Source organism: Aquarana catesbeiana, linkage group LG02 (genome assembly GCF_042186555.1).
Source record: "Aquarana catesbeiana isolate 2022-GZ linkage group LG02, ASM4218655v1, whole genome shotgun sequence".
NCBI lineage: Eukaryota > Metazoa > Chordata > Amphibia > Anura > Ranidae > Aquarana > Aquarana catesbeiana.
Genome location: NC_133325.1, coordinates 184,109,568 through 184,128,784, shown reverse-complemented (window position 1 = coordinate 184,128,784; position 19,217 = coordinate 184,109,568).

Genomic DNA, 19,217 nt, shown 5'->3' with positions numbered 1-19,217 from the left:
ATGAGGCCCTTGTCCTTATCAACATGGGGACAAGGTGCTTTGGGGTGGGGGGCGCAGGGCGGAGCTAGAGGATTTGACGTCACCGCGCACCAGCCAGCTGGCATGAGCCGTGGCTGTGTTGTCCTTTTGTTTTGAAAGCGTCTGCCTGTTTTGTGCATGTCAGTATTTTAATAAACCCCTAATTTAAACGAACTGCACTATGAAGCCCTCTTCTTTGTTCCATACACATGACACATATTTTGAAAGCCCCCATTCCTACTCGTCAACGTGGGTCCCACGGAGCATAGCGGAGCCAGGTTTCACCTTTGGAGGAGAGGAGCCGGATGGACGTTTGAATCTACCGCCCTCACCGGGGTGTTTCCTCCTGTCTGTGCCCATTAGACCTCCGTAACAGAGGTCCTACAGTTCTGGTAAGCGGCCATCTGGCATTCCTTATCATCTGTTGGCTATAGTGTGGGACTACATTCTGGAAAGGACCAATTGGGGGTTTTCCACCTACCTTCTTTTTATTGATCCTTTTACTAGACTTTATAGAACACTCTATGGACTTTTTTCCGTGTTTTTATTAGTACATTTTTTATTTCATCTTTATCTCAACACATATCTTAACATAGGTTTAATTCAGATAATTTTGTTATTAGTTTGCTGGTATATGCTGTTAGTTGGTTGATTTGTTCTGACGGGACATACATTGCACCAATTTGGGTTCCTATTTTGCGCATATTTGATTTTCTTTCTTTTGTTTGGGTTGCGCATCTATTTTTTCAGATTACACATACTTCCAAGCTGAATATTCCAGTTTTTTTTTGCAGCACTGTCACTTATATACTTTATTTTTATATTTACATATATATTTTTATATATTGTTTTTTCATTAATATCCACTGGGGGTAGCGCGGATTGCCCACGTTACGCAGGGCCCCCTGCCCCAAAGCACCCACCCCTCATGTTGAGGGCATGCGGAATGGTACGGTTTGGGGGGGGGGTGCTCGCTCGTCCCTACCCCCTTTCCTGACCTGCCGGGCTGAGTGCTCGGTTAAGGGTCTGGTATGGATTTTGGGGGGACCTCCATGCCGTTTTTTCGGCGTGGGGGTTCCCCTTAAAATTCATACTAGTCCAAAGGGCCTGGTATGCTCTTGGAGGGGGAACCCATGCCGTTTTTTTTTACATTGTGCGTGGAGTTCCCCTAAAGATTTATATCAGACAGTGCCTGGTATTGTCGGGGATCAAAGTCGGATCCCCGTTCTTTGAAGTCGGACGCATGTTGGATCTCAAGTTGCAGGGCAAAGTCGGATCCACAGTCGTGTCGTACAAGTGTGAAAGGGGCCTTAGGCTGCATTCACACCCGAGCGTTTCGTCTTCAGGCAGAAAGTCACGCAATTTTACAGCAATTTTTACTGCGATTTTGTACAGGTCAAAAGGTCACTAATGTAAATAACAGAAAAACGCCTGTAATCTGCCTAAAAAGAAGCTCATGTACTTTTTTGAGCTTCAGGCGTTTTGCTTCAGGTGACAAAACGCTCAGATGTGAACCGGTGCCATTGAAATTAATGGGAATTTGCTTGTTGGGCATTTTTCGGGTGTTTTTTTGGGTGTTTTAGGAGCTGAAAACACTCAGATGTGAATGCAGCCTATAAGTATCTTTCTATTTGACCTGTGTGGGATAGTCTGTGTGGTGAGAGACTGAAGGGTCTGAGCAGAGCAGAATAGCCTGAAGGCTACAGAAGTTTAGGTTTAAAGTTGGAATCCCCAGCATGGGACAATCAGCTGTAAGGAACATTTGTTTTAGGTTGAATATATATTTATTACATTTCAATGAAAATACAACAGAGAAGAGAAAATTTAAGATAATAAGCATCAACACCGCAGTAACAAAGGTAGGGTGAGTTATGGGTACATAGCAACTCTACATGGGTACATGCAACCTAAAAACAAAGACAACCAATGTTGACAAGTCCTTTAATAAAAAATAAGAACCCTAAAAAATGTTCCTTCTTGTAAATCCATTGTCAATCACAATGCCCGCCGACTTGCCGAGAGAACATTTGGCTAGTCATGTCATGTCACTGCTATCCTTACTGCTAACTTACCTGGCTGGGAATTCCTGGTCATTTAAGACAGCCGCGGTTGCTAGGAACAAAGTGGGTGCCAGCATCCTCTGCTTCCTTAGAAACCACTAACAGCAGAACGTTGTCTTATATGGAAGTGATATAAATAATGCTTCTATTTTTGATGCTCGGCTCCTGACAAACAGGGGGCTAAACAAGTAAAAGTTGGGGCGTTCATCCAAATGCCTGAATAGTCAAAGTTTGGTCCAAACCTAGGTTCAGACTGACCCATTGGCTCATCCTTACTACTGAGTGGCTCATAGACTGTGCTGCCACCTAGTGACCCTTTAGGAAAAGTGCTCGTAAGCAGCTCTGTTATTGCAATCCCTGCATATTGAATTGTGTTTTATACGAACCTTCTTGCATCTCTTACTGTGTTGGCTTTGTCTGTGTCTACCCTGCATCTGTTTGGTAAAGTTCAAGTTAAAGCCACTCTGTTCGATCAAATCCTACTACACTACTTACAGCAAAACATTTTTAGGATGACTAAAAAGATTTCTGCATTCCTTGTACTGCAGCCAAAATTCAAAATTCCTTAATCTATAAAAAACAATACACATTTTAATATGGTATCACAATTTCAAGCCAGCAAAAGGATCTTCAAAAAGTAAACACTACATTGCAGCATTTTACCTAACTCCCAAAGGTGAAAAAAGGTAGCTTGTAGCAAGCAGTTCTTAAAGGTATTACATAATATTACCCCATACACAGTTTTTGTGTAAACAGAGCCTGTCCCCCCCCCCCCCCATGCTTACCTGAGTCCTGTATCAATCGAGCACTGTGTTCATCTGCAGATCTTCTCCCCTCTCTCCGCTTTCTCACAGGCTTGGTTGAGAACAGTGAAGGCCATTGGCGCCTGCCACTGTCAGTCAAATCCAGTGAGCAGAGAGCGGAGCCAATCCATGCTGTGTGTGTCAATGGACGCACACAGCCCAGCTCGAGAGCAGGCCTGCATGTGTACTACCATAGGAAGTGGCTTTCTAAGGTTGAACATGCAGAAGAGGAGGAACCTGGAGCGCCAGCAAGAGACCCCAGAAGAAGAGTTTCAGGACTGCTTTGTGGATTACAATTGCACACAGCAGATAAGTATAACCATACAATGCTGAGAGGCGCATACACAAATGGTAGGAGCCTAGCTAACAAAATGAAGGAACTGGAGCTGCTTTTACATGAGGAGGACTTAGACTTTGTGGGAATAACAATATGGATGTGGAACTCTTCCACAATTGGTGGTGGCTGCGTGGAATATGGATATTTTTAAGAGACACTTGGATGTGCATCTTAAAGAACACAACATAAAGGAATATGGGAAATAATTATAGACACTGACACATGTGCACCTACCCCAGCTGAATTGGATGGACTATTGTCTTTATTCAGCCTTACTTACTATGTAACTATGCAACTATAACATTTTTTTTTATTTTGAGGGAAAAAAAATGTTTTCAACCACTTTAAACACCTTCCAATTTCTGGAATTTTCAGCATTTTTAATACATCTGTGTGCTTCACCTTCAAATGTTCTGCTACATTAATTGTACTAACTGATCTCGTTTAATCGTCTATAGAAAATTTTCCTGCACATCAAGGGAAACTAAAAAGGTTTTCGATCACTTTTTACCTTTTTCATGTTTGTAAACGTATCTTTACATTGCTCTTTTCAAAGACCATTCTGAGATTTCTAATTTGGGCTGTAACTCCCTAACTGCAACTCCATACAGATTTTTGTGAGCTGGCTGTGCATTACAAATGGGTTTAACGCTTAGTTCTTCTGGCTCAGCCCTGGAAATGACAGTGCCAGTACCCTGGAGGGAGCCCAATCTGGATAACCCACAAGTATTCCAACAATGGTTTTATCAGGGCTGCATATAGAGTGCAGCTGGATGCTAATTTTTTCATACAGTAAAAAAACGAAAAATCCTACCTTAACCTTAACCTTTAATTGTCAAATGACCTGTTTGGAACTTGAATCATCCATAGTAATATCGATTAATTTTGCTGTGGCTATACAAGTTTGGATATATGTATTATTGTTGCTGTAAAAAAAACCTAAGAGAAGAGGGATATGGAAAAGTAAATTGTCCAAGATAATTTATACAGTGTTTTTACACGGATGAGGTTTTCTTAGGAGAAAAGGGCTATGATAAATGAAATTATTATTGCATCATTAGCCTGCCTAAGTTAAGGAACTAGTCGGTAAATGCAAACCCATTTGTGTAAAAAAAAGGCCTAATTATCTTGGGAATTATATTTCAAAAGCATCATAAATCCTACTGCCACAAAGTTATTGCCGGTTGTGTCCATCCATGAATACATCACTGAAAAATTGCCCAGTTTTCATTAATCATTACATTATTTTATACATAAATGGGTCATGTCACACCGACAGTAAAAACCTATATTTTGATAGTAATCCGTGTAGAGTTTACACTAAAGAAATAAAATTTCATTGTAAGCAATTGAAATATTAAAAAGCCTCACCTACAGTTAGCTTTAAACTGCGATATTAAGACAACACAGTAAAATAAGAAACTGCAAATAATATGTATTGCCATTTTTAATTCCCTGCTTAAGGGTGTTACTACGGAAAGATGGCAGGCAAAATATCACACTGAGAAAAACTATTTAAAAATGCCTTTGAAGTCTGTGATTGAGGCTGAAAATGAATAGAATTCTTATAATTAATATAATTTGCCAGAATCTTTCTATTGTCCTTATTAAAACTGGTAATCTGCCAGGTTTGAAAATACACAGAGAATTAGGTTGATTTAAATTTGTCAAAATCTGGGAATATCACTTAATCGTCCATGGATCAGATAGACTATGGGGTTGATTTACTAAAACCAGGGAGTGCCAAATCTGGTGCAGCTCGGCATAGAAACCAAACAGCTTCCAGAATTTTTGTCAAAGCTTATTTGAACAAGCTGAAGTTAGAAGCTGATTGGCTACCATGCACAGCTGCACCAGATTTTGCACTCTCCAGTTTTAGTAAATCAACCCCTATGTCCGGTTTCTTGGATTTTTTTTGTTTCCTTTTTTAATGTTATTAAACAAAAGAATTAAGAAGATTTTGCTTCCCCTCTCATGAATGGTAACATCTATGCCCATCAGGAATTTCAGGTACATAGTTGTAGTATGGGTCTATATTCATATATAACTTTAATTATTGAATTACAAGAAACTTAGTAATAGTTTTATAAGTAATCACTTCTATCTATATACAACATGTTTAATGCATAAGACATCTGCTTCATTATGATATGAGAAGTTGGGAACTGAGATATCTGCTTCATTATGCTAGGGGAAGTTGGGAACCTTTGACCTTTTCTTTTCATCAGTTGTAGCTATTGTTTTCCCTACCATATAAATATGACTGGGAGGCCAGTCCGGAGTTTGAGGTTTGATTCAGGACTGAAGAGAGTCTGAATGAAGTTGACTGTCGTCTCCAGGTATCTCATTTCTAATGAGATTGTGACTCCCCTGGACTGAATATGCTGTATTTATCCTGTATCGTATCATCTGTAATACATCTTTAATCAAAGCTAAGTAAATCTCCTTTATTACGTTCTTTGTGTGTTGTGTGTGTTAATCCTTGCATTTACTGACCACATATCTGAAAGGGTAAATGAATGAACCTATGAATAAATGTAACACATAAGTTAAGCCCTTGTTACATAATGGCGCCGTGAGCAGGATATTTAACCCTTTCAGTGCTGGTTTGAAGTGCAGTGATTTATCCTAGTAATACTATTGTGAATTGTATTTATGACAATTGGGAAACTGTATTATTAGTGTGCACTGTGATGGGAGGTTTGTCGCTAGCTTTGCTTTGGTGGCAGTTAGTGGCAGATATGTTTGATTTAAATTTGATAAATATAGCAAAGGGGGTAGATGGTCAAATGTTTCCACTCATTGTGTGCTTAGAGGACCCCTGGTGTCAAGTCTGTAGTGTGAGGCCGGGTTGCTGAGAGGGCGCCCCTTGTGACTGAGTGCAGCGCGTCCCTGGATTTGGGTACAAGGAATGCGATGCACATAGGTGCACGGGTTGCCAGGGATACTGCAAGCTGGCTGGTTGGCTGTAAGTAGCTAGAGTGCGTTGTGGCAGCCGTGCGGAGAGAAGTCTTGAATGGTAACAGCAGGGTAAACCAGGAACAGGGTCCGCAGCCAGGCCAGGAGTCAGATACCAAAAGACAGTCCGAGAGAGGTACAGAAACAAGCCAGGTCATACACAGAGTACAGAAGATCGGAGAGTAGTCAGCCAAGCCGGGGTCAGAGCGAGGAGATAAACAGGAACACAGGTCAAGCGCGAGCAGAGGTCAAGCAGGAGTCTTCAGAGTATACAAGGCACAGGAACACAGGAGCTGTTTGATAATCCAGCAAACTGCAAGTGTCAGTGGCAGGTTTAAATAGGCTGGGGGGGTGTTCCCACAAGATCAGGGCGTGCTCACTAGACTCGCCTACCACCATGACGGTTACTGGCGGAATTGCCCACAACACGGCCATTTCCCTGACAGTGCCCCCCCCAAGGGGCAACCTCCGGATGCCCAACCGGGCCCATCTTTCAGGGTAACGAACTCGGAATCTCTGCAAAAGTCTAGGAGCATGTATATTGGCTGCAGGTTCCCAAGAACTTTCTTCTGCTGGGTAACCCTTCCATTTTATAAGAAATTGAATGATCCTACCTCTCCGGTGGCAGTCCATAATGGCCTCAACGCCATACTGTTTCATCTCCCACAGAAACTGGAGGCGGAGGATCTTCTTTCCTTCCTGAAAAAGGACTAGAGATAATAGCTTTAAGTAAGGAGACATGAAACACAGGGTGCACTTTTTAAGAACTCGGGAGTGACAGTTCAAAAGCTACTGGATTAATCTCCCGTCTAATCTTGAATGGGCCAATAAATCTTGGTCCCAATTTCCGGGAGGGACAAGGAAGTTTAAGATTTGCCGAGGAGAGCCAAACCTCATCTCCAATCTTAAAGCTAGGGCTCTCCCCCCTCTTTTTTTCATATTGTTCCTTGTAGTCCTCTTGGGCCTTTTGCATGGTTAACCGGAGAGTTTGAAAGTTAGTCTGAATGGATTTTATCCTGTCTTGAACTGCTGGAACTGAGGTCTCTGGAATGACATTAGGTAGAAATGAAGGATGGAACCCATAGTCGGCCCAAAACGGTGATTGATCGGTGGTTGAGTGTACTTAGTTATTGTATGCGAACTCCGCACAGGGGAGTAACAAGGACCAGTCATCCTGGGAAGTGGAGCAAAAACAGCGTAAATATTGTTCTAAGGTTTGATTAGTCCTTTCAGTCTGACCGTTGCTCTGGGGGTGATAGGCAGAGGATAGGCAAACTTCAATAGACAAAACTTTGCAGAGCTCTTTCCAAAATCGGGAAGTAAATTGGACCCCTCTATCCGACACAATGCTGTCAGGAAGGCAGTGAAGTCTGACTATCTCTCTTATGAAGGCTTTTGCTGTGTCTGCAGCGGAAGGAGTACCTATCATAGGCACGAAGTGTGACATCTTCGACAGACGGTCTACAACAACTAGAATCATTGTGAATCTTTCAGAGGGTGGCAGCTCTACTATGAAGTCCATAGATATATTCCTCCATGGTTGTTCTGGTACCGGCAAAGGACGTAGCAGACCCCAAGACTTAATGTTGGACCCCTTGTTTCGCTGGCAGGTAGTGCAGGAGCTTACATACTTTTTGCAATGAGTTTTCAAAGTAGGCTACCAAAAGGATCACTGAATAAGATCCATAGTTTTCCGTACACCGAAGTGGGCAGCAAGTTGATGATCATGTAAAGTTTGTAAGACCTGGATTCTGGCTTGTTGTGGGACAAAGATCTTGTCCTGATACCAGAGATACCCCCCCTGGCTTCTTAAAGAGGAAGTCTCTGGTTCCTGGCATTGGAGTGAGGCCTGTTCAAGAGAAGACCTTAGATCAAGTTGAATCAAAAGAAAGTTCTGTGGAGACAAGATCGTACTGGATGTTGTTTCTTCTGGGGTATCAGGAAACATTCGGGATAAAGCATCGGCCTTGCCGTTAGTGGAGCCAGGGCGGTAGGTGATGTGAAAGTTGAATCGTGAAAAGAACAGAGCCCAGCGAGCTTGACGGGGTCTCAGGCATTTGGCAGGGTGGAGGTACTCGAGGTTTCTGTGATCAGTGAATATCATTATTGGGTGCGTGGCTCCCTCAAGAAGGTATCTCCACTCTTCTAAGGCTGTCTTAATGGCCAGAAGCTCACGATCACCTACGTCGTAATTCCTCTCGGCTGGCTCATTTTCCGGGAGGAGAAGGCCACAAGGTGAAGCAGAGACTTGGGTCCCAGGTGCTATGAAAGTACTGCTCCTGTAGCTACCTCTGAGGCATTGACCTCTAAAATATAGGGCAGGGAAGGATCAGGGTGTTGAAGAATTGGTGCAGAAGTAAACAAAGACTTCAGTTTCTCAAAGGCAGATTGGGCTTCGGAGGACCACAGGAAGTGAACATGTAGGCGGGTTACATGGGTTATGGGCGAGATGATGGAAGAAAAGTTCCTTATAAACCTTCTATAGAAGTTTGCAAACCCTACAAACCTTTGTACACCCTTCTTGTCTGACGGAGTTGGCCAGTCTAGGATTGCCTGCACTTTCTGTGGATCCATAGCTACACCAACGGTAGAGATGACGAGCCCTAGGAATTGTATGGATTTCTTTTCAAAGTCACACTTTTCTGCTTTCGCGTAAAGTCTGTGTTTTCTTAGTGTGAGTAATACTGTCTTTACGTGAGTCCGATGGAGCTCCAAGGTGGTTGAGAAGATAAAGATGTCATCCAGATAGATGATGGCGAAGTAGTCAAGATATTCCCGGAAGATGTTGTTTACGAAGTGCTGGAAAGTAGCCGGGCATTACAGAGCCCAAACGGCATCACCAAATACTCAAAGTGCCCGAACCTCGTTCTGAATGCCGTCTTCCACTCATCGCCCTCACGGATGCGAACGAGGTTGTAGGCACCCCGAAGGTCGAGTTTGGTGAACACCTGGGCTGAACGAAGTCTCTGGAAGAGTTCAGGGACCAGTGGGAGTGGATATCGGTTCTTTATGGTGATTTTATTTAATTCCCTATAGTCCACACATGGTCTTAGAGTCTTATCTTTTTTTTCGACAAAGAAAATGTCGGCACCGGCAGGAGAAGAAGAAGGAAGGATGAAGCCCTTTGCCAAATTTTCATCTATGTACTCTCATAGTGTCCCCAATTCCACTTCAGAGAGGGGGAATATGCATCCAAATGGAACTTCGGCCCCTGGAAGCAGCTCGATAGGACAATCATATGGCCGATGTGGTGGTAGAACATCGGCCTTTCTCTTATCAAAAATGTCCAGGAATTCATGGTACACCCGGTGTACATCCTGGTTAGTGGAGGATACCGACTGGACTGTCAGACAACTGGTGGTATCTCTGGATTCAGGGATGAGGCAATGTTGTTGGCAATAGGGGGAAGTGAACAGGACTTCCTTCTTAATCCAATAGATCTGGGTGTTATGGGCTTGGAGCCAAGGGATACCCAAGATAATTGGAGACATAGGTGAACTCAAAACGTCAAAACGTATGAATTCCCGATGGCCATCGGGAGAGGTAATAAGGAGAGGAGAAGTCTCTTGAGTAACAGGGCCGGAGTTAGGTAGGGTGCCATCTATATTATCTGACTCAGAGAGTTGGATGTGTCATTGCCATCATCCCTTGTAACTTTAAAGACCAAATATATACCTCAAATTTGGGATTTTATGGGCAATGTAATGATTAAGAAAATTGTTAAATTAAAAGAATTTTATTGATACAAAAACGAATAGAATACATATAAACGTACAAATCAATCTAAGTTTTAGGGGTATAGAATGGTTAAAAAAGACATCATATACATGAAAACAAATTATGCATCCTACTGCTAAGTACAAGCACCACCCCAAATTGGTACGATGGCTTCTTGATAGCAGATTTCCAACGCGTTTCAACTTTTATTGTTAAAGCAAAGTCTTCCTCAGGGAAGGACTGCATCACATTCTAAAATTTTAAACAACAACATGATTACTATTATATATACACATGTGCATATCACTTGTATCTAAAGAAATCGCATTTCAACTAAAAAAGACATATGCGACTTACATTAAGGCATGAGTTTACTTGATAATCCACCTTCGGAATTTTTGAAGATGGTAACATCCAGGAAGTTTATTTCATGGGTGTCGGATATCATTGTGAAAAAAAGGTTAAAGTCATTGTTGTTCATCAACTTTAAACAATCCCTCAATAATTCAGGAGGACCATCCCAGATGATGAAGAGATCGTCTATGTACCTCTGCCACATACAGATGTGGCGAGTGTACATAGACGCTGCTTCCCCCTGTAGAAAATTCTTATCCCACTCCCCCAGGTACAGGTTGGCATAGGAGGGTGCACAGCACGTCCCCATAGCTACCCCCTGTACCTGGAGGTAGTGGGAGCTCTTAAATAGGAAAGTGTTGTGTCTGAGGATACACTCCAGCATAGTTAGAATAAATGCATTGAATTTCCAGTCAGTTGTTGCCCTTTGTTGTAAGACACGTTCGATTGCTGCTATACCCAGATGGTGTGGAATGCTATTATAAAGAGACTCCACATCTACTGTAACAAGTAGAGCTGAATTAGGAATGGATATTCCATCAAGGATTTGCAGCAGATGTATGGTATCCTTTGTGTACGATGGTAATTCCATTACATGGGGTCTCAGATACTGGTCTATTATTTGGCTGATTCCCTCTGTAATGGAACCATTCCCAGAAATAATGGGTCTCCCTGGTGGATCGTTTAGTTTTTTATGCACTTTCGGTAGTGCGTAGAAAGTGGGTTGACGTGGATGTCTAGTACGTATAAAATCCCACGTATCTCTGTCTATTACCCCTTCCTTCAGGGATTCATCCATTGCTGCACATATGAGTGGCGTCTAGAGTCCTGGATGCCTTTTTGATAGACAGCGGGGCTACTATGTTTTGACATCTTGCGCAGCACAGACGAACCAACCAACAGCGCTGTGGAGACTACACAGCGCTCCTCCCCTCTAGTGAATGGACAGTGATGTCTAGTGATGTCTTTCTAACAGACAGCGGGGCTACTATGTCTTGACATCTCGCGCTGCACAGACGAACCAACCAATAGCGCTGTGGAGACTACACAGCGCTCCTCCCCTCTAGTGAATGGACATCGGAGTCACGTGACTCCGACGTCATATATGCCAAACACTCCTTATGCGAGATGTTGCCCTGGTAACCTGACGCACCTCTCTCTCCGCCTCAGGCCGCGCCCACACCCTTAGGGATACGTGGATGGTTGACAGCCTCGCATCACGGCCGGGGAGGAGAGATGAAGGGAGGAGGGCAGGCGTCCATCGCCTAGACAACAGGCAGCATGTGATGCTCCCCTCCAGTATACCTTATAAGGGGTTTTTTCTTAAACAGTGACGGCGGCCAACCGAAGCCGTGCCTCCTCCACTGTATCACCAATGAATAGGAGACTTTAGCTAGATTGATGCTACGCCCACCATCTGACCACGCCCACACCCCATATATTAGGACGCCAGGGACAACCAAGGGCAGCACTCCACAACTGGCTCTTTTACAGAGAGGTACTCTAGGACCTGAGCTCTCTGTTATCAACAACCTGGAATTTCACCTTTACACCTTATATTACCATCTCAAGGTATTGGATTTCTTTACTTTGTGGCGGTTCTGGGAAATCTAGCCTCCTAAGAACCACCTTTTTCTTCATTTTTTAATTTTCTTTTTATTCAATAATTCTCTTATTTGAAATACCTTATGTTTTTCAGCCTCTTAATCTATATGGATGCCAAATATTGGTTCTTTTAAATATACCAGGCTGCCCCGTAGAGGATATTTGAGCAATATAGACAATCGGTGACTAGGGCCCCCACCAGCACTGGGGAAGCATTTTTCACAGCTACATGCCTTAATGTAAGTCGCATATGTCTTTTTTAGTTGAAATGCGATTTATTTAGATACAAGTGATATGCACATGTGTATATATAATAGTAATCATGTTGTTGTTTAAAATTTTAGAATGTGATGCAGTCCTTCCCTGAGGAAGACTTTGCTTTAACAATAAAAGTTGAAACGCGTTGGAAATCTGCTATCAAGACGCCATCGTACCAATTTGGGGTGGTGCTTGTACTTAGCAGTAGGATGCATAATTTGTTTTCATGTATCTGATGTCTTTTTTAACCATTCTATACCCCTAAAACTTAGATTGATTTGTACGTTTATATGTATTCTATTCGTTTTTGTATCAATAAAATTCTTTTAATTTAACAATTTTCCTAATCATTACATTGCCCATAAAATCCCAAATTTGAGGTATATATTTGGTCTTTAAAGGTAGGGTGCCATCTGCTAAACGGACTTCCAGACCCCGTTTCTTGTGGAGGAGGGGCAACCTAAGGTTCCTTGCCAGGTTCAGGTCCATGAAGCAACTGCATGCTCCCGAGTCGATTATAGCCTGGAGCCGGATCTCTTCTTCTCCCAACTGCAGTGAAATGGGAAGAACGAGTTGTGAGGGAGAAGTCCCGGAAACCTGGAAATATGCTGGAGAGTAGGTAGGTGGCTTCTTGAACTTCCTGGGACAGTCGCATAGAAAATGTCCATTTCCTCCACAATAGAGGCAGAGATTGGCTAGGATATGACGACGTCTTTCATCAGGAGTTAGTGCGGAACGTAACAGGCCAATCTGCTTGGGAACTGATCCAAAGGTGGGTGTACTGGGGGGTCTGTAGGTTCGTGATCGTTCGGACTGTCTCTCCCACAAACGTCGATCCAGTTGGATGGATAATTGGATGAGACCCTCGAGTGTAGTGAGAATCTTGATCCTGGCCAACTCATCCTTGAGGGATTCGGAGAGTCCTAGGCAGAACTGGTGTAGTAAAGCTGCCTCATTCCAGGCTGTGTCTGCGGACCACCGCCGGAAGTCCAGGATATAGTCCTCTACTGGTCGCCTACCCTGCTGCAGAGAGTGCAGAGCGGCTTCAGTGGTGGCAGTACGCTGGAGATCCTCGTAAAGTTGTGCCATAGCTGCCAGGAATGTGTCCACCGTGCAAATGACTGGACTCTTTTGTTCCCATAAGTTATGGGCCCAGGCCTGAGATTCATCGGACAGCAAAGAGATGAGGAACCCGACTTTAACAGTCTTTAAAGCAAACGTCCGTGGTTGCAGGGCTAGGTACAATAGGCAGGCAGTCTTGAAGGATCTGAACTTTTTCCGGTCTGGGTTTTCGGGGTTCTGGAGGCGGGAACATCATCAAGGGAGCCGCAGAGGATTGTTCGTGAGCAGATGACTCCGACTCCGTTAGTTGCAGATAACCTTCCTGTAATTTCTGAACTGCTTGGGTCAGAGTGGTGGCTTGTTGGCACAAAGTCTCTAATGGGGACGCACGTGCGGAGAGAAGTCTTGAACGGTAACAGCAGGGTAAACCAGGAACAGGGTCCGCAGCCGGGCCAGGGGGTCAGATACCAAAAGACAGTCCGAGAGAGGTACAGGAACAAGCCGGGTCATACACAGAGGGCAGAAGATCGGAGAGTAGTCAGCCAAGCCGGGGTCAGAGCTAGGAGATAAACAGGAACACAGGTCAAGCCGAACAGAGGTCAAGCAGGTGTCTTCAGATTATACAAGGCACAGGAACACAGAAGCTGTTTGATAATCCAGCAAACTGCAAGTGTCAGTGGCAGGTTTAAATAGGCCGAGGGGGGGTGTTCCCACAAAATCAGGGCGTGCTCACTAGACTCGCCTGCCACCATGACGGTTACTGGCGGAATTGCCCACAACACGGCCATTTCCCTGACACCCGGCAAGCTTTCGATTTTTTGACATATAGAACAGATGAGCTGATGGCCGCGTTAGGTGGATGAGTGTTGATGCTTAGATTGTGATTACTGCAGTAATATATGTGTTGAATTTAAATGTTGAGCTCTTCTGTTGGTTGTTTAGCTAGCTATTGGTGAGGAAAAGTTGCTTGTATGGATGATATGTAAAAATGCATCTGGCTACTGATGTTTAAGTGAGTATGTTTAACATTAGAATAGTTAAGTACTGAAACTAAGGCAAAAGTTTTGAGAAAAGTGAGTCTTTTGTATGTTTATCTGAAAAGATCATTAGTTAGCAGGAATGGCTGCAGCCTGCAGCATCCCCCTCTTTCCCTCCCCCCAGACAATGGACAATAGTCCTGCATTTTGTAAAAGGGACACCTGCAGCTGTATTTATAAGAGCCTGTTTGGGTGAAGACGACTCCTCCCTTAAGAGAGGCGGACAGAGTTTGCTGCACCTATTCCCTCTCAACCCCCCTTAAAAAGCTTTGTGCCTGTGTAAAGCAGGACAATGCTGAACATCTAAGAAATGTTTAATTATGTTGAAAAAATAACATCCTAGTTGAAATTGTTAGTTTTTGTTATGTAAATCTAGGATTATTTGAAACAAAGAAAGAAAATGTCTGATGTTAACACCATTTAAAATCCTGAATAGCCTTCATGATTATTATAATTTTATTGGTGAATGTAATAAAGTGTCATGTTCTAGGATACAACACTAATGTTTTTTTTAAGTTTTTTTTTTTTTCGTTAATACAGAAGGAACCAAATCTATTCTTAGAAGTTTCATAGATCTGTATGGTATAGAACAAGAGGTTGCAATAGTAACATCAATATGAGTTTGGTGATGTATAATGTGTGTGCACAAATGTGATGAACACCATATAATGTTCTTGTGAATGTAATGTCAACCATGGTGAATTAATGACAACTTTGATTGGACATCCTTTAATGAAAATCCAAGTGGTGATAATTAATTAAGTAAAATGAGCTCAATTAATATGGGTAATAAAAGTGCACTCATGAATAACAGAAATAATGGCTATATATTTTGTAGTTTGTGGAAAGTGTTGGTTAAATGTGTTTGCTGCTAACTATTTGTTACTTTCTAGGAGGGAACTGTAATAATATCACACTAAAACCTTTCATTTTGTTTAGTTCCTAGACAATATTAAACAGCATCAATCCACCTGTCTGATATGGTTTGATGTCCAAGAACTAAAGATGAAGATTACAGTTAAACTGAATAATTTATGTTGTTTTTGTTGTTATTTTTATGTAATATGCAAATGTACGGAAAGTTTTCATTGGAACTGATTGCAAACCAGAGCAGCTAATAATGTCCATGCTGCATGATAGATTTGAAAAATCTATCATGCAGCATGGGGTTAGGTTTTAGGGGTTTTTTTCTGATTGAGTTGAATCTAAAATGATATGGAACAAATAATGTTTGAATATTGACAGCAAGATTGTTTTGATATCTGGAATTATATAATACTTGTAATGGTTTGAAGGGTGTAAGAATACCCAAACATTTACATATTGTTCCTTTCTGTGTATATTCTGCCATAATTATTTTGGTGGAACTGTAAGGCATTACCACTGTGGGAGTGTGCCTGGGGTTTTACACATAAAGTACATTTTCCTACATGACTGACAGTTTAAATTTAAAGTAATCATTTTGTTTATCAAGGAAAAAAAAGTACTTTTATGTCTACTTATAATTGTGCATTTAGGTTAATATTATTGCAATGAACACAATTTTTTTAAGTCTTTCAAAATGATGTGTTCTAGTGGTATATATATGGTCAGTTATATCTGACACTCAGTGATTCTTTGACCACCCTGTTCTATACACCTGATTGAGTTTTCATAAAATTTTCTTGGTAAAGAAAAAGAGTTATAAAATAGGTTCTCAGGTTTGGTTTTCCTCAATTCTCCTTGATTGCTTGGGGTGGGACTGGCATGTAGAGTACAGTGACACATATGCATGGGTATATTGTATGCACATATTGGGATCAGTGTAGACAAGAGTTGGTTAGCCTGCCAGAATGTTTTTAGAGTGTGGAAGGAGATCAAAGTGCATAGAGGAAACACACATGAAGTAGTTTAAATTTGGCCCTATAGTTTGAGACAGAGTAGTGTATAGTTCAGGTGGGGGGTGAGTAATATATCTGTAATAATATTTCACCTTTAATGTAGAAAGCTGAGTTTTTTGTCTTAAGCCAGGTCACTAATGATCATCGATTTGCCTGTTCAGAAATCTATAATGGACTATATGGTCATTGTTGTTAATTACGGAATGTTGGACTGACATATTTGGTTACGCACCTGCCATGACGTCAACTAGAAGCATATTGGAGAAAGTAGACAAACACTTTTGACAGCAGCTATAAAGTCTTTACCAATGATCAGCAGCTGAACTGTTGGTGCAAGTTCCACCTGTTCTTAGGGTCGAGTACCTGAACTGTTCCATCCGCTATCATGGTTAAGTACCTGAATCTGATGGTGAAGTACTTGAACTGTTTTATCTGCTCTGATGGTGCCTGAACTGTCTGTAAAAGTTCCAGCTACTATGTGGTTATGTGCCTGCACGTCTATGACTAGTGAGCTGCAATAGTCCGAAGGATATGGACTTTGCATTCTACAGTTCTTTCAGTTCTACATTGTTGCAAGTGCTATGCTGCAGCTGCGATCTGGTAACTGGATGTCTAAGACTCTGCTGTCCATCACCAGATGTGGAGGACTTTGACAAGTATCTATGCGTTTAAACTCTTGGAAAGGAAAGTTTGATGTTCATGCCTGTACTTTCAAAAGGAAGTTTGGTGTTATTATGTTAGTCCAACACATAGTTGTTTTTATATTTTTGGAAGTTTGGATATTTTTTATATTTTTCAGCCCTAACATAGCAGAATGAGATTTCCTGGACAGGTAAAGCAGACAGAGAAAGTGGTTCAAGAGATAGAACTTTAGATAGATAAGACGAGGGGTAGAAGGATGTAAAACTTTTATACATTAATTTACATGTGGAAAATACCCAAGGAGTGGGATATATGGGAGGGACCATATTTAATAATGGGGGAGTGTTTCGCATACATACTTAAAATACTGGAAATGTGAAGGATGAAATTAATGAAGCCAGAAATGTTTATATTAGAGTACAAGCGAAAAGACTACCTTGAGTAGAACATCTTGATATATCTATAAGTAATCTTGAGTATTATAAACTAAACTAAGAATCTTGTAAATCAAGGGGTGGAATGTAGTATGGGTCTATATTCTATATTATACTAAACTATATGCTATATAACTTTAGTTATTGAATTACAAGAAACTTAATAATAGTTTTATAAGTAATCACTTCTATCTATATACAACATGTTTAATGCATGAGACATCTGCTTCATTATGATATGAGAAGTTGGGAACTGAGATATCTGCTTCATTATGCTATGGGAAGTTTGGAACCTTTGACCTTTTCTTTTCATAAGTTGTAGCTATTGTTTTCCCTACCATATAAATATGACTGGGAGGCCAGTCCGGAATTTGAGGTTTGATTCAGGACTGAAGAGAGTCTGAATCAAGTTGACTGTCGTCTCCAGGTATCTCATTTCTAATGTGATTGTGACTCCCCTGGATTGAATATTCTGTATTTATCCTGTATCGTATCATCTGTAATACATCTTTAATCAAAGCTAAGTAAATCTCCTTTATTACATTCTTTGTGTGTTGTGTGTGTTAATCCTTGCATTTACTGACCGCATATCTGAAAGTATAAATATATGAATGAACCTATGAATAAATGTAACACAGAAGTTAACCCCTTATTACAATAGTGCTGTCAATTAGGTATGGGCCGAATGCCCCTCGATTCGGTTCGCACCAGAACATGCGAACAGGCAAAAAATGTGTGCGAACATGCGAACCCTATTAAAGTCTATGGGACACGAACATGAAAAATCAAAAGTGCTAATTTTAAAGGTTTATATTTAAGTTATTGCCATAAAAAGTGTATGGAGACCCGGGTACTGCCCCGGGGGACATGTATCAATGCAAAAAAAAGTTTTTAAAACAACCCGGGGGTTCCCCTTAGTCTGCCTGTAAAGTGGCGCATCTGTGTGATGTGTTTTACAGTGCTGCAGCAAAATTAAATTTCTAAAGGAAAAAATTTAATTAAAAATTGCTCGCAGCTGTAATGTATTGCCGGCTCCTTGCAATATAAATAAAAAAATCAAGTAAAAAAACAGCGTGGGTTCCCCCCACCTTTGGGTCTGATATGGACTTTAAGGAGAACTCCATGCCAAAATTTAAAAAAAAAACTGCTTGGGGTCCCCCCCAAAATCCATACCAGGCCCTTTGGGTCTGGTATGGATTTTAAGAGGAACTCCATGCAAAACTGTAAAAAAAAACAGCTTGGGGTCCCCCCAATATCCATACCAGACCCCCCCATGAACCATACCAGGCAACATGCCCTCAACATGGGGAGGGTGCTTTGGGGTCCCCCCCAAAGCACCTTGTCCCCATGTTGATGGGGACAAGGGCCTTGTCCCCACAACAACCCTGGCCATTGGTTGTGGGGGTCTGCGGGCAGGGGCTTATCGGAATCTGGAAGTCCCCTTTATCAAGGGGGCCCCCAGGTCCCACCACCCCTATGTGAATGGGTATCAGGTACATTGTACTCCTACCCATTCACCAAAAAAATGTGTAAAAAAGTAAAAACCACAAAAGACAGTTTTTGACAATCCCTTTATCAAAAGAGAAAAAAAAAGTGTCCCACAATGTCTATTGATCTTTAATCATGCCACCTGACGGACCCGAAAAAAAAAAAAAAGATCCGCCTCAATGAGAGGCGTCCTGCCGACTGCTGTCTTTTTATTTTTTCTATTTTTCAGATCTGTTGGGCAGCGTGATTGAAGATGGGTGAACATTGCGGGACACTTTTTTTTTCTTTTTTAATAAAGGAATTGTCAAAAACTGTCTTTTGTGGTTTTTACTTTTTGACACTTTTTTGGTGAATGGGTAGGGACTCCGTACCTATTCACATGGGGAGGGGCGGGATCTGGGGGGGAAAAAAATTGGCATGGAGCTCCCCTTAAAATCTATGCCAGACCCAAAGGGCCTGGTATGGATTTTGGGGGGGACCCCGCTCTGTTTTTTTTTTAAATTTTGGCGTGGAGTTCCCTTTAAAATCTATACCAGACCCAAAGGGCCTGGTATGGACTGGGGG